The following is a 16,482-nucleotide window of genomic DNA, read 5'->3' as shown; positions in this document are numbered from 1 at the left end:
AGCATCAGCATAGGCAGTCTTGAAGGGATGTGATATTTCAAAAAAAATTATTCTGTTACATCAGCTTCAGATGCTTGGTAGCTGTGGGTGATCCAAGACTGATTCATCTTGATGAAGGTCAGTCGATCAACTGATTCGGTGGACAGGCGCACCCTGTGATCGGTAACAAAGCCACCAGCAGCACTGAAGGTGCGTTCCGAAAGAACGCTGGATGCAGGTCAGGCCAGTAGCTCAATTGCATACTGTGCAAGCTCTGGCCAGTGATCCATCCTCAAGACCCAGTAAGCCAGAGGATTTTCGGTGGGAAAGGTGTCCAAGTCTGACCTTGCCCCTAGGTATTCCTGCACCATGTAAATCAGACGCTGGCGATGGGTGCTGGAACCGATCATACCTTGGGGCTACGGACTAAAAAATTGTCTGAAAGCATCAGTCAGACGGCCACCTTCTCCACCGCTCCTTCTGACCGATGCCTCAGCAACACGTTGTCCAGGACCAGGAGTTTGTAACCTCCCAGTCTCTGGGAACGCGTTTCACAGACCTTTCTGCAAGGCCTCCCGGAGATGTCTCATCCTCTGCTCCCTCTGCGATGGCAAGATAAGGTCGGCAACCTTACCCTTGTACCGTGGATCAAGGAGAGTGGCCAGCCAGTAATGGTCCCTCTCCTTGATCCGAAGAATATGAGGATCCTTCTGCAGGCTTTGCAGGATCAGGGAGGCCATGCAGCGTAGGTTAGCTGAGGCATTCGGTCCGGAGTCCTCTGGGTCACTAAGGACAACATGATCCGCAGCTACCTCCTCCCAGCCATGTACAAGTCCACGTGTTTCTTGGGACTGTAAATCATCCCTACAAGACTGCTGCTGCTGCTGCTGCTGCTGCTGATGCTGAGTGCCAGCCTCCACCTCCATGCTGACACAATCATCCTCCTCCTCCTCTTCCTCCTCCTCATCCTCTTCCTGTGTGATGGGTGACACAGCAGGAACACTGTCTGGATAAAGGGGGCCTTGAGAGGCAAGGAAGTCCTCTTCCTGCCTCTGTTCTGCCTCAAGTGCCCTGTCCATTATTCCACGCAGCGTATGCTCCAAGAGGTGGACAAGAGGTACAGTGTCACTGATGCATGCACTGTCACTGCTCACCATCCTTGTGGCCTCCTTAAACGGTGACAGGACAGTGCATGCATCCCTGATCATGCCCCACTGGCGTGGTGAGAAAAAACCGAGCTCCCCTGACCCTGTCCTGGTGCCGTAGTCACACAGGTACTCATTGATGGCCCTCTGCTGCGTGTGCAGCCGCTGCAGCATGGCCAACGTTGAGTTCCATCTGGTGGGCATGTCACATATAAGGCGGTTCTTGGGCAGGTTCAACTCCTTTTGGAGCTCAGCCAGCCGAGCACAGGCATTAAATGATCGGCGGAAATGCACACAGACTTTCCTGGCCTGCTTCAGGACATCCTGTAAGCCGGGGTACCTGCCCAAGAACCGCTGCACCACCAGGTTAAGTACGTGAGCTACACAGGGCACATGGATCAGTTGTCCCTGTCGGAGGGCGGAGAGGAGGTTGGTGCCATTGTCACAAACCACCATTCCTGGCTTAAGCTGGCGTGGCGTCAACCACCTCTCGGCCTGCCCCTGCAGAGCTGACAAAACATCCGCCCCAGTGTGGCTCCTGTCCCCCAAACAAACCAGCGCAAGCACGGCATGGCATCGTTTTGCCTGCGTACTTGCGTTGCCCCTGGAACGCCTACGAAGCACCGCTGGTTCTGAGGACAGAGCACTGGAAGAGGCCATGGAGGAAGAAGAAGAGGAGGGGGTGGAGTAGAGAGGTGTGTCACAACCAATAGTAGCATTTTGGAGGCGTGGTGGCGGAACAACCTCCAACACTACTGCACCTTGTCCTGCATCCTTCCCAGCTGCCAGAAGAGTGACCCAATGGGCCCTGAAAGACAGGTAACGTCCCTGTCCATGCCTGCTGGACCATGAGTCAGAGGTAATATGCACCTTACCGCTGACCGCCCTGTCCAGCGAGGCAAGGACATTGCCTTCCACATGCCGGTAGAGAGCCGGAATCGCCTTCCGTGAGAAAAAGTGGCGTTTGGGGACCTACCACTGAGGAACCGCACATTGTACAAATTCATGGAAGGGGGCCGAGTCTACCAACTGAAAAGGCAGCAGTTGAAGTGCTAGCAATTTAGCCAAGCTAGCATTCAACCGCTGGGCATGTGGATGGCTGGGAGTGAACTTCTTTCGCCGGTCCAGCAGCTGGGGCAGGGACATTTGCCTGCTATAATCGGACGTGGGTGTACCGCTAGCAGAGTTCCCGGAAGCACTTGGCTGTGACACACCTAATTCTACACCTTCATTCCTCTCAGAGCAGGTTTCAGAGAGGACTGAAGGTCTAGTGGGGTTGGAGATGCCAGCTGATGAGGAGCAAGAAGAGGTCCGCTTTGTTCTTTGGTGTGGGTCTTTGAGGTACGCTTGCCAACGAGCTGCATGGCAGGTCAACATATGTCTGGTCAAGCATGTGGTGCCCAAGCGGCTGATGTTTTGGCCACGCGAGATACGCTTGAGACATATGTTGCAAATAGCAGCGGTGCGATCTGATGCACTCGTCTCAAAAAAGGCCCACACCAAAGAACTTTTAGAATAACGCGCAGAGGCAGCGCCCTGCACAGGCGGAGCTCTGCGGTGTGATTCAGTGCTGCCCCTAAGCTGGCCCCCGGAGGGCATCCTGCCTCGTTGGACATGTGCCTCCTCCTCCTCCTCCTCCTCTCTCCTTCCAGGCACCCACATGGAGTCAGTGCCCTCATCATCCCCTCCCTCTTCATCGCTGTAGCAAACCTGGCAGTATGCTGCAGCTTGTGTAACATGACTGCCAGGTTGCTGTCCTCCTTGAGCATCCCCTCTCTCTGCGCTCACGCTACTGCCTTCCTCTAGCTGAGTGTCATCATCAGAGCCCACAAAACACTGGGCATCCTCCTGGAGCATGTACCCAACACTGTGCTCAAAGAGTTCAGGAGACTCCTCAGGAGGACGTGGTGGGTCTAGGGAAGGAGTCACTGATGATGACATTGAGAGGAGGGAAGACGATGCGTTGGCAGCTGCTTTGCTAGTACCCTGAGACTGGGTGAGAGAGGATGAGGAGGATGAAGAGGGCTTGGTCATCCACTCTACCAAGTCGTTGGCATGTTGCGGCTCAACATGTCCAGCTGCCGAAAAGAAGGACAAGCGTGTCCCATGGCCACGTTCTGATGACAATGCACCGCATCCACGACCAGCACTGTTGTCTCTAGACACAGAGCCTGCTTGCCCTCTTTTATCGGCTCGCGCCTGTCTGCCTCTCCTTGCTGGCCTTCCAGACATGGTAATGGCCTGAAGGGAGTTGGGTAAAAAAGCAGTTGGGTAGTGTATATTGTGCTAGAGGCACACAACACCCACTAACTCCTGCAGATGCCTTTATTATAGAACACCAGAGATAAAGGGGTATATACAGATGTATACTGTGCTGTGCTGGAGGCACACACAACTTCCAATAACTCCTGCAGATGGCAAGTGGTCTCAAATAGAGAAGAGCTATGTAGGTGGATATAGCGGTATGTACTGGGTACAGAGCACGCAGACAGCACGCACTAGCTCCTAACACTACTGACTGCAAGCTCTATTATAAAAGATAGATCACTAGCTATATAGGTGAGGTGAATATAGCGGTGTATACTGCGGTCAGGGCACGCAGACAACAACCACTACACAACAGCAAGATCGAAAATCGTCCGAAAACGATCAGTGTGTACTGTGTTGAAGGTATACAGAACACCCACTAACTCCTGCAGATGCCTTTATTATAGAACACCAGAGATAAAGGGGTATATACAGATGTATACTGTGCTGTGCTGGAGGCACACACAACTTCCAATAACTCCTGCAGATGGCAAGTGGGCTCAAATAGAGAACAGCTATGTAGGTGGATATAGCGGTATGTACTGGGTACAGAGCACGCAGACAGCACGCACTAGCTCCTAACACTACTGACTGCAAGCTCTATTATAAAAGATAGATCACTAGCTATATAGGTGAATATAGCGGTGTATACTGCGGTCAGGGCACGCAGACAACAACCACTACACAACAGCAAGGCCAAAAACGATCGGTGTGTACTGTGTTGAAGGTACACAGAACACCTACTGCTTCAGACGCCAACACACTACACAAGGCCGCCGCGCTGGCGGCCTTATATAGTGTGGGGCATGCACTACACAGCCTGAGCTATGATTGGCCACAGGCATCCTGCCTGTGGCCAATCGTGGCTCTCCTCGCTGCTGGCGCTGCGATTGGCCAAGCATGCGGGGTCACAGTGCATGCTTGGCCAATCATGAACCAGCAATGCACTGCGCCATCGCAGTGCATTGTGGGCCGTGAGCGACATACGAATTTGGCGCGAACGGACCAAAATGTTCGGACTTCGCCGAACGGACGAACAGCCGATGTTCGAGTCGAACGTATGTTTGACTCGAACACGAAGCTCATCCCTACCCTGGATGAAGAAATCATCATCTGTTGAGCAGTTTCTACGTAACTGTAGATATTGCTCATAAGGTATGCTGCAGATGAGAGGAGTCAGATGTAGACTGGAGGCATGTAAAATTGTAAATTTACGGTACAGATCAGTCACTAGATCGCCCTTATCATTGATCATGATAGTAAGATTAAGAAAGGAGCTGTGGGTGAATTTCAGATTGAATTTGTTAATATTTAGAGCATCCAAAAAGGATAATAATTCATCCTTAGATCCTATACAGATAATATGCAAGTTATCAATGTAGTTAACCATCGATCAAATCGCTCATGAGCGAAGATCCATCTCCCCTGGCCCCCCAAATAAAGACTCACATAAGACGGGGCACACCAAGTGCCCACCGTGACTCCTTGTCTTTGTAGGTACATTTGGTCCATAAAAGTAAAATGATTAAGAGTCAAAATAAATCTAAGTAAATCCAAGACACATTTATTATTAGGCCAGGGGGTGCTGTCCTGCTCTATAAGGAAGGACCTGATCACCCGGATGGCCGGCTCATGTGAGATACTGGAGTACAAAGATTAGAAAATTGAATGTGATTATCTCTGTAATGTATTTTACAGACAACAATATGTTGTTATATTGTATGTAATAAAAAGTTATTTTTATACAAACTGTATGATATAGGATCGTTTTTCTTTTTGCATGGTAATATATTTAAAGTCCCAAAATACTCTATGTCCTTTTGCTATACAGAGCTAGCAAAACTGCAACATGGTGCTCGGGGAATATAGGGATACAGAACATGTTGAAGATTTTTAACCACTTGCTTACTGGGCACTTAAACCCCCCTCAGTCCCAGACCAATTTTCAGCTTTCAGCGCTGATGCACTTTGAGTGACAATTGCGCGGGCATACAACACTGTACCCAAATGAAATTTTTATCATTTTTTCCCACAAATAGAGCTTTCTTTTGGTGGTATTTAGTTACAGCTCGGAGTTTTATTTTTTGCTAAACAAACAAAAAAAGATGCAAAAAAAAAATAAAAAAAAAATCATGTTTTAATAGTTTGTTATAAAATTTTGCAAACGGGTCATTTTTCTCCTTCATTGTAGTGCGCTGATTAGGCAGCACTGATAGGCTGCATTGGTGGGCACTGATGGGCTGCATTGGTGGGCACTGATGGGCTGCATTGGTGGGCACTGATAGGCTGCACCGGTGGGCACTGATAGGCATAGTTAAGGCGGCACTAATAGGCACAGATAAGGCGGCACCGATGGGCACAGATAAGGCGGCACTGATGGGCAAAGATGGGCACAGATAAGATGGCACGGATGGGTGGCACAGATAAGTGGCACGGATGGGTGGCACGGATGGGCACTGATAGGTACCACAGATAGATGGGACTGATGGGCACTGATAGGTGGCACTGATAGGTGGCTCTGATAGGTGGCACTGCTGGGCACTGATGGGCGGCACTGCTGGGCACTGATGGGCGGCACTGCTGGGCACTGATGGGCGGCACTGGGGTGCAGCACCTTTGAGCACTGTGGGTGGCACTGTGGGTGGCACTGTGGGTGGCACTGTGGGGTGGCACTGTGGGTGGCACTGTGGGTGGCACTGTGGGTGGCACTGTGGGCACTATGGGCACTGACGGGGGGCACTGACGGGGGGCACTTACTTTTGCTTTTATTTAATTTCAGGATGGCACTGCGGGAGGCAGGTGGGCACAGGCAGGTGGCAGGTGGTCCCTTGTATTGATGGCCGTGATCGGGACTGATGTCCCGATCACGGCCGCCGGTGATCGGCTTTTTTTTTCTCTCCTCGCGCTGTCAGCGCGAGGAGGAATAATAGCCGATTACCGGCTCCGTTCTATCACATGATCAGCTGTCATTGGCTGACAGCTGATCACGTGATAAGGGGTTGGGATCGACCCCTTACACGGATCGGTGATCAGGCGAGTCTCACGGACTCGCCAATCACAGAGCGCGCCGCGCGCGCCCCTCAGGAGGCGCGCAGGCCGCTCATAACCGGGACTACGTCAATAGACGTAGTCCCGAAAATGTAGGTCCGCGCTAATGCCGTCATTTGGCAATAGCGCGGATCTGAAGTGGTTAAAGATGGTTTCCTGTTACCTTTTTTGTATGCCTTACCTTCACATATTCACTTCTACTATATACAATTACAACATGCAGTTAAGGCGCAAGGAGACGAGTGGCACTTACAGTATCTCCTACAATTAATTTAATTCAAATGGCTGATAGCTCTAAGGAATTACTTTCCCAATGTTAATATATGCTACTGTCTGAATTCCATAAAGGGCACACTTGAAAGGTGGTATTGAAATGGGAGAGAGATTTGGGTCCAATGATGGCTGACCAATGGGAGGAGGCTTATCAGGAGGAAGTAACATGCTTGCTTAATGTGGCCTAGAAACTTTTTCAGCTCTATATTATTTTGCAGTCTCATTATACCTCCCTGAGGCTTTATAAGATGTGTTACAGTACAGAGCCACACTGTTATAGATGTAAAAGAGACCATGGTGATTTAATCTATTTACTGTGACATTGCCCCAAATTACATCTCTATTGGAGACAGGTACTGGATACACTATACACGGTATTCAGGGTAAATATTCTGCTGGATTCTAAATGCTGTATCCTAAATGTACTTGAGTGGATTGTTGAGAAGAAGCACCCTAGGATAGCCATAGGAAGGAGCCTCTTTCACGCTTGAAGGCTTACCCTGTTACTCTGGAAATCTCCTGATCCCCCTACATATATGTAAGTCTTTGATATCACCTGTAGGTAATTCTTTACTTTTTGAAAGCCATATTTACCTACACAGGGGCTGCCCCGGTAAATTCAAAAAACTGTGGGGACCATGGTTGGAAACCCCTGGCCTCAGCCCATGGGAAATTGTATACCAGAGATTGTTTGTGTGTCCGAATAAGTCATAAATGTATGACATGTCCTGAATTGTGAATCTGTTTCTTTAATAAACATTTTTCTAATTTAGAAAAAATAAATAAATAATGGGAGTTATTTACTAAAGGAAAATCCACTTTGTACTGCAAGTGCACTTGAAAGTGCACTGAAAGTGCACTTGGAATTAAAGTTGCTGTAGATCTGAGGGGGACATGTAAGGAAAATTTAAAAAAAACTGTATTTTAGAAACAGTATTATAGCGTGCACATGATTGGATGATAAAATCAGCAGAGCTTCAACTCATTTCAGATCTATCCCTTAGATTTAGAGTGACTGCACTTCCAAGTGCATTTGCAGTGCAAAGTGGATTTGCCTTTCATAAATAACCCCCATTGCATTAACATTTTGTAAGTCATGACTAAAAGACAAGATTCTCACAGTCAAATGGCACAGATATACAGTTTTAGTGATTTATTTCATGATGGACATCTGTTTCATTAGTTCTGGCTACCACAAGTTTGACTGTTATTACTTTGTGTCCTAGATTTCTCTATTTTTCTTCATTTTTTTGTGGAGATTAATGCAGATTAATACATGATGCACTCTAAAAGCAAACATAGCACAGAAGATATTTTCTTTCCTTTTAAGCTGTCATATTTTACGCTGTAGATAAAAAGTAGGCAAAAAAATCTCTGTATGCATTCATTTCAAAACAATACAGTTATTTGCATATATATATATATATATATTTATATATATATATATATAAATTTAATTTCTGTTCACAATAGTCTTCTGTTATCTCATTTATGTATAAAACATTTAAAACAAGAAATATAAAAGCAGAATTGTAATCCTTTAATGCTTAATGTAATGTTTCTTCACATTGCATGGTTCTGTCAACCTACCATAGAAAAGCTTGCTAAAAAGAGGAGAGAGCACAAGGATGACCTTAAAGCTGAACTCCAGGATATGCAGATATTGGGGGTTATTTACAAAAGGCAAATCCACTTTGCACTACAAGTGCACTTGGAAGTAAAGTCACTGTAAATCTGAGGGGGACATGCAAGCAAAATAAAAAACAGCATTTTAGTTTGCACATGATTGGATGATAAAATCAGCAGAGCTTCCACTCATTTCAGATCTACCCCTAAGATTTACAGCGACTTCACTTTCAAGTGCACTTGTAGCGCAAAGTGGATTTGCCTTTCGTAAAAAAAAAACATTGTTTAAATACAAGAGGCATGGGGGTTATTTACTAAAGGCAAATACGCTTTGCACTACAAATGTACTTGTAAGTCTAGTCGCTGTAGATCTGAGTGGAAGCTCTGAAATGAGGATAAGCTCTGCTGATTTTATCATCTAATTGTGTATAAGCAAAAATGCTGTTTTTTACTTTCGTTGCATGCCCCCCTCGGATCTACAGTGACTGCACTTCCAAGTGCACTTGCAGTGCAAAGTGGATTTTCCTTTCGTAAATAACCCCCATGGTGTTCTTACTAGAGTCTTGGTTTGCTTTATTTCTTCCAGATTTGTGGTGCAACAATCCAGTGTGAAATGTTTCCTATGTGTAGAGCTTCCTGTAAAAAAGACCAGTCTTTGCTGCTTACTCTTCTTGTGTAGGGTGACTGGTTTTGTATCCCCTTTTCTCAGCAGGCAGCCTGCAGTGGGCAGAGCTGGCAGAGCCCCTCCCATAATTTTGATATCTGTACAGCATAGTGATTAATGCTATTACTACTTTTACAAGGTAATATCTGGGTTTATTAGGAAACGTGGTTGTCTATTGAGGATTATATATATAATCAGGCTTTTGTGCCAGGAGTTCAGCTTTAACAGGGAGCTGCTACTTGTTGATTATACAGTCATAGACTAGTCCTTGACCAAGCTGTATTGCTTGAATACTATAGAGGAAAGTGTAGTCAGGGGACTAGCTATGATTCCTAAAAAGTAGCTGAACAGAATTACAAATACTTTAGCAGGTAAACCAATTAACGCAAATCATTCAACTGTGTGTTAGCGACATTTTAACCTATTACTACGTTTATGGTTTACATTGTGTCTGTTAGTGTAATTTGAAATGTTCATCAGCCATACTAACCCTTTTATTTATATTAATATGATCTTGCTGAACTGACTGACAAATTGAGATATTGTCAACCAAAATGCTGCACAAGGGCTGATCTGTAAAAATTGGAAAAATAAATATTGTGATTGTAAAGGGTGTTTTTAAATTAAAATAGAAAGGATATTATACTTCACTGCTCTGTGCAATTATATTGCAGAGAGTGGTCCCTTACCTTTTTTTGGTGGTCCCCTGTTGGCACGGTCCACTCACTCCTCCTCTCTTCCAAGTGCCCCTATTGCAAGCCGCATGCTATGGGGGCACCCATGCAAGCATGCTCCAGAGTCAGGTTGTATGCATCCATAAACACACACACACAGCACAGCTCAGTCATTCTCCCCTCTCCTCCCCTCACATGATTTGACTGACAGCAGCAGGAGCCTATGCTCCTGCTGCTTTCATTGAAGTCTATGAAATCAGGAAAAGGGGAGGGAGGAGCTGCCAACAGTCAAAGGGCTGGATCTATAGGGGAATCAGGTGTTTAGAGGCAGGGGAGGTAGGACAATTGGGGGGGGGGGGGCATTTTTACTGTAATGCAGGGAATCCATTGAAGTAAAAATTGTTTAGGTTTAGAACCACTTTAATCTCTTGTCTTCAGCCAACCAATCTGATTCAAATCCTCACTTCAAACTGAATCAAAAACATAGGAAACAGGCTTAAAGAAAATCATCACTATTTTTTTACATTGCTGGGTTGAGTGCCAGTAGGTATGCATAGCATTTTGTCTCATCTCACTAGCTTGAAATATCAGACAGGGCACCTCCCATTGGTATACAACTCCCCGACACCACAGCTAACAAGGAGATTCATTGCTTTGAGGTGCCTGTCTCTGGCTACCATCACTTCCCCGAGGGAAGGATTGGCAAGAGAAATGCAGACAAAGGTGGGATGTGTCAGCCATGCACCAAGGGAGGATGCTCTGCCTATGACACCACAGCTAGTGTTACAGGGCACCTAGAGAGATTGGACAAAGTACAGCACGTGTAGTGATTCCAATGTAGATGGTGCTGCACAGTCTAGATGTGAGTAAATGTGAAAAATGCACTACAAAGCCATAAATTAATATACACATCAAATATAAAATAAATAAATATTATATACATCCCAAGTGAATCAATATAAGCAAGTAACTGGTAATAACTAAGAAATAACATCCCAGTGCAGTAAAATAAATAATCCACTTTTATGTTCTGTTCTCCTTTAAATGTAGGAGGTAGACTGTGTGCTTCCATCAATCACCTCCTAGAACTCTCACCTCACTCCCACATAACAAGAGCCTAGAAGGAAGGTTCCAGCTATATAGTTGCTCAACTACAATCAATGCATTTTGCATAGATTATAATATATGTGAAACGTGTTGAGGCTAGTTGAGTGATGCTGACATCACATCTGGCCCCTGACCCGAACTGAAACTGAGGCTTGAACCACACACCATCTTCCTGAAATGGAATGGCAAGCACAGGCTCTGTTTGGACACTGGATAAACTTGGGGTCAGTCTAAAGGCACAAGTAAATAATGGTAGATGGTGGAGACATCGCAGGTATATAGAAAAAAAAATTGAGAAACACAATGTATTTTATTTTATTGTATTTCATTTAATTTTATATAATGAGATACACACTATGCTGCACTATATATGATGTAGCTTGGTAGGTATGTATGTATACATGTTTTTCTAATGACTAACACCAAATACCATGTAATGTATTCTATATATCATATATATAAATTATTTTAATTCCTATAAGAGGATATACTAAAAATTAGTTTTATGATGTGCTATATTTTATGTATTTATTGAAAATGATTATGATTTTGCAAAGTGATTTTAAACTGTTATCTATGATAGTAGTATAGTATGCTCCTAATATTAGGCTTTGTCACAATAAGCACTATATAATTATGAGTTTGAAATAAAGTACATACTATATAAGTAGAATGTTTTTAATTGAGATTAAAGTTAGATTTACTCTAAAATGCCGTTATTACACCCTATCCTCTCTGTAGATATGTCTTTTACTGTTCACCCCTAGCTCCTGTTCAGTCCGATGCCAATGGCTTATGGTGAAGGAGGGCGGGGATGTTATAGCTTATAATGACGCAATATGAGATGGAGGCATTACCTGAAGAAGGAGGCCATGCCTCCGAAAAGTTGTCTGCTGCATTTTTGAATGAAACATATGAGAGGTGTCAGTCACATCACTGCGCTCTCCCTCCCTCAGTCTAGAGTGACGTCATACAAGCGTCGGCAGGTCCGTGCGATTGTTTAGAACAGAGAGTGGTGAGAGCTAATAGGCGGCTTATGCATGCTGAAGTCCATCTTATGCTGAAAATCCCAGTGAGCCAACCATTCGGGATGAAGCAGGAGAGGAGGTTGTTGTGGAGCTGTATATGCTATTAAATACTGGATATCAGTGAGTGCAACCTTTGTTACACATTGAACTTTTTAATAAACAATAATACACTAGGGTAGGCGTGCGCTCTCTCCTGTTCTATATACTTTCAGATTCTTGTCCACCACCCAGTGTATGTGTGGGAGAGCTGCAACACCCTGAGCTGATTATATACATCTGATACTGATTACTGTTGGAATGTGAACAGTGGGGACAGCACTAGACTTGGTTTGTTGTATATATTTTTGTTGGTGGTACCAGAACACTGTAAGCCCTCACAGTTACTCTTCTTGGGTGCAGGAATGGGCCCTGCTGTGAAATAATATATCAAGAATCGTAATTACATACCCTTTTATACAGGGGCAGAAAACTTGGACCGTGTGCGGTGGTGGTGCCACAACACTGTAAGCTCTCACAGATACTCTTGTTGGGTTCAGGAATGGGGCCTGCTGTGAAATATTAGATCAACATTTTTAATTATATGCCCCTGTTAAACAGGGGCAGAAAAATTGTGCCTTGGGTGGTGGTGCCACAAGACTGTAACGCCTCACAGATACTCTTGTTGAGCGCAGGAAAGGGCCTTGCTGTGAAATATTAGATCAAAAATTGTAGTTACATGCCCCTGTTAAACAGGCAAATAAAAATTGTGCCTTGGGTGGTGGTGGTGGTTCTCTAAACCAAAAATATAGTTGGAAGCTAGCATCATCAAGATTGAAGAGGAATAGGATAGTCAGCATAGGCAGTCTTTAAGGGATCCCACATCCATAGCAAATTCAATCAGTTACATCAGCATTAGGTGCTTATCCAAGATAGTTTGTCATCCAAGACTGATTCATTTTCATGAATGTGAGCCTATCAACGGAGTTTGTGGACAGATGCACTCTTTGATCCAATTTTTTTTTTAAAAGGAATCAGTCAGCTGGCCACCTTCTCCACTGCTCTTTCTCTGACTGAACATGTTGTCCAGCACCATGAAATTGTAACCTCCCAGGGTCTGGAAATGCATAGCACAGACCTTTCTTCAAGGCCACCTGAAGATGTTTCATCCTCTGCTCACTCTGTGAATGCAGGATGTATTCTGCAACTTTACCCTTGTAACATGGATCAAGAAGGGTTGTCAGCCAGTAATGATCCTTCTCCTTGATACCACGAATCCTAGGGTAATTTCACAGACTTTGCAGAATCAGGGAGGTGATGCAGGATAAGTTTGCAGAGGCATTCAATTCTGAGTCCTCTGGGTCACTAAGGATCATATGATCCGTAATTACCTCTTCCCAGCCATGTACAACTCCTTGGGTTTCTGGGGACTGTTACCAATCCCTTAAATACTGCTGCTGAGTCTTATCCTCTAGATCCATGCTGACACAATCCTCAACATCTTCTTCCTGTGTGTTTGGCAGGCCCAAAAGGAATTCTATCTGGATAAAGGGGGGCTTGAGAGGAAAGGAAGTCCTCCTCTTTCTCCTGCTGTTCTGCCTCAAGTGCCCTGTCCATGATTCCATAAAGCATGTGCTCTAGCAGAAAGACTAGAGGGACAGTGTCACTGATGCATGCATTGTCACTGCTCACAATCCTTGTGGCCTCCTCAAATGACATGACAAAGCATGCATCCTTAATCGGTAGCCACTGGTGTGGCGAAAAGAAACCAAGCTCCCCTAACCCTGTCCTGGTGCCATACCCGCACAGGTACTCATTGATGGCCCTCTCCTGTGTGTGCAATCACTGCAGCATTGCCAGCGTTGAGTTCTACCTGGTGGACATGTCACAAATGAGGCAGTTAGTGGGCAGGTTGCATTCCCTTTGAATGTCAACCAGCCAAGCACTGGCATTGTATGACCGGCAGAAATGACCTCAGACTTTTCTGGCCTGCCTCAGGAGATCCTGTAAGCCTGGGTACCTGCTCAAGACCTGCTGCACCACCAAATTCAGGACATGTGACAAACATGAAACATTGGTCAAGTGTCCCTGTTGGAGGGTGGAGAGAAGGTTGGTGACATTGTCGCATACAACCATTCCTGACTGAAGCTGGCATGGCGTCAACCCCCTCTGAGCCAGCCCCTGCAGTGCTGACAAAATTTCTGCCCTAGTGTGGCTCCTGTCCCCTAGGCAGACTTACGAAAGCACTGCTGGTTCAGAGGACAAATCTGCAGAAGAGGCCATAGAGGAAGAAGAAGAGGAGGGGGTGGAGGAGAGAGCTCCAACAAGCTCCAACAACACTGAACTCTGTCCTGCATCCTTCCCAGCTGCCAGCAGAGTTATCCAGTACACTGTGAAGGAAAGGTAACATCCCTGCCCATTTCCTCTGGACCATGAGTCAGCGGTAATATGAACCTTGCTGCTGGCTGTCCTGTCCAACAAGGCCAAAACATTGCCCTTCACGTGCCGGTAAGGAAACTCAGAATGGCTTTCCGTGAAAAGAAATGGTGTTTTTGGAACCTGCCATGGAGGTACAGCACATTCCCCAAATTCACGAAAGGGGCAGAGTCTACCAGATGAAAAGGCAGCAGTTGCAGTGCTAGCAATTTGGCCAAGTTAGCATTTAGACACTGAGCATGTGGATGGCTGGGACCAAATTTCTTCTTATGGTTCAGCAACTGGGGTAGGGAAATTTGCCTGCTAAAATCAGATGGTGGTGTACTGCTAGCAGATTGGCTGCAAGTAGTTGGGACAGCAATTGCTATACCTTCATTTCTCTCATGCAGGTTTATGAGAGAACTGGAGGTTAAGTAGGGTTGGAGATCCCAGATGAGGAGCCAGCCTTTTTCTTTGATGTGGGCCTTTCAAGTGCTGTTGCCAACAGACTGTATGGCAGGTCGTCATATGTCTGATAAAGCATGTGGTGCCCAAGCGGCTGCTGTTCTGGTCATGCTTGATCCGCTTCAGACATAGGTTGCAAACAGCAATGGTGCAATCTGCTGCACATGTGTCAATAAAAGTCCACACCAAGGAACTTTTAAAAGTCAGCGGGGAGTCAGCAGCGCTCCCTGAACATGCAGAGCTCTGCGTCGTGTTGCAATAGGGTGGCTGCCCTTAAGCTGACCCCTAGAAGACATCCTACCTCGTTGGAGTTGAGCCTCCTCCTCCTCATCCAGGCAATAATTCAGGGGACTCCTCCATGCGTGATGGTGGGGCTACGGAAAGAGTGATTGTCGACAAGGAGCTGGTGGAATAGGCCGCTTTGGCAGCTGCATTGGAAGGCAAACTACACTGAGCCTGGGTGACAGAGGATGAGGAGGATGATGATGGCTTTGCTATCCACTCCAACAACTCTTCTGCATGTTGTGGCTCAATAACATGGCCGGGAGCAGAAAAAAAGGACAAGCATGCCCCGCGTGCCCCACGGTCACCTGCAGAGGATACAACATGTCCATGACAACCACTGTTGACTGTAGACACAGAGACTGCTTGTCCTCTTTTGGTGACCTGTGAGCATCTCTCCTTTGTGGCCTTCCGGACATGATGTATTTTTTGTTTTGCAACACCACATTACACTGTATTAGATACTGTGTACACCGCTTGAAGTGTATTAGAGACTGTACAATGGCTGCACTGTATTTTATACTGTGTACACCACCAAGGGTGTAGTAGAAACTGTACACACTGTATTAGATACTGTGTACACCACCAGAAATGTAGTAGAAACTGTACCACGGCTGCACTGTATTTTATACTGTATACCCCACCACAAGTGTATTAGAAACAGTACACCACAGAATGCACTGTGTATATATATATATATATATATATATATATATATATATATATATATATATATATATATATATATACTCTGCATCCAATTATGGCTCACTCAGCGCGCTGTGATGGCCAAAGCATGCAGGTCAGGTAAATGCTTTGGGCAATTATCATACAGAAATGCACTGAGATCTCCCAGTGCAATATGGGGCATTTCGTGGCATACAGATTTTCTGCGAAGGCCCCATAATGTTCGCTGTTCAGCGAACGAGCGAACACCCAATGTTCGAGACAAACTTATGTTCAACCCAAACATCAAGCTCATCCCTAATTACTAACACTACCAGGTAGCACAAGGGACAACACTTACATTCACAGTACATGTAGTACTTTGTCCCATTGTCAATAATGTAAAAAAAATACCAATAATTATTTTTGATTTTGCTTAGTTAATAAAATGACTGATCTTTTTTAGTTACTAGGGGCAGCAATCTATTTTTTTCCTATCAATGTAATGTCTTTTTTTATGTTGTTGTGCACCTATTCTACCAAATGATATATTTCAGAATATAATGTACCAGTAAATCACAGCTCAAGATTTCAGGTCCTGAGCTACTAGCCAGGGCTCAAGGGTTACTAGCCACCAGTTGCCCCGCCCAGCCCCTACTCTGCCCCACCCCTAATTCCACCCCTAAACACGCCCTCGTAAATTATGTCTAAAGCCGCGTACACACGGGCGGACTGTATGGCCAACTTATTCCGTCAGACAATCCGACGGACAGTCCGTTCATTCGAAAGTAGGACCACACACGGATGCACAAACAGTCCGTCAAAAG

At 45.5% G+C, this 16,482-nt stretch overlaps 1 protein-coding gene across 1 annotated transcript in view; it reads right to left on the bottom strand.

The window, feature by feature from the left end:
* LOC143962187 (uncharacterized) overlaps positions 1-16,482 on the bottom strand; it is a 392,669-nt gene that overhangs the window by 153,812 nt on the left and 222,375 nt on the right. The gene's annotated exons all lie outside the window — the stretch shown is intronic.

The sequence above is a fragment of the Lithobates pipiens genome, unplaced genomic scaffold (assembly GCF_037356315.1).
Source record: "Lithobates pipiens isolate NorthernLeopardFrog02 unplaced genomic scaffold, aLitPip1_a1.2 Scaffold_8, whole genome shotgun sequence".
Lineage (NCBI taxonomy): Eukaryota > Metazoa > Chordata > Amphibia > Anura > Ranidae > Lithobates > Lithobates pipiens.
Note: the sequence above shows the minus strand (reverse complement) of the source record. Positions and strands in the feature narration are given on the sequence as shown.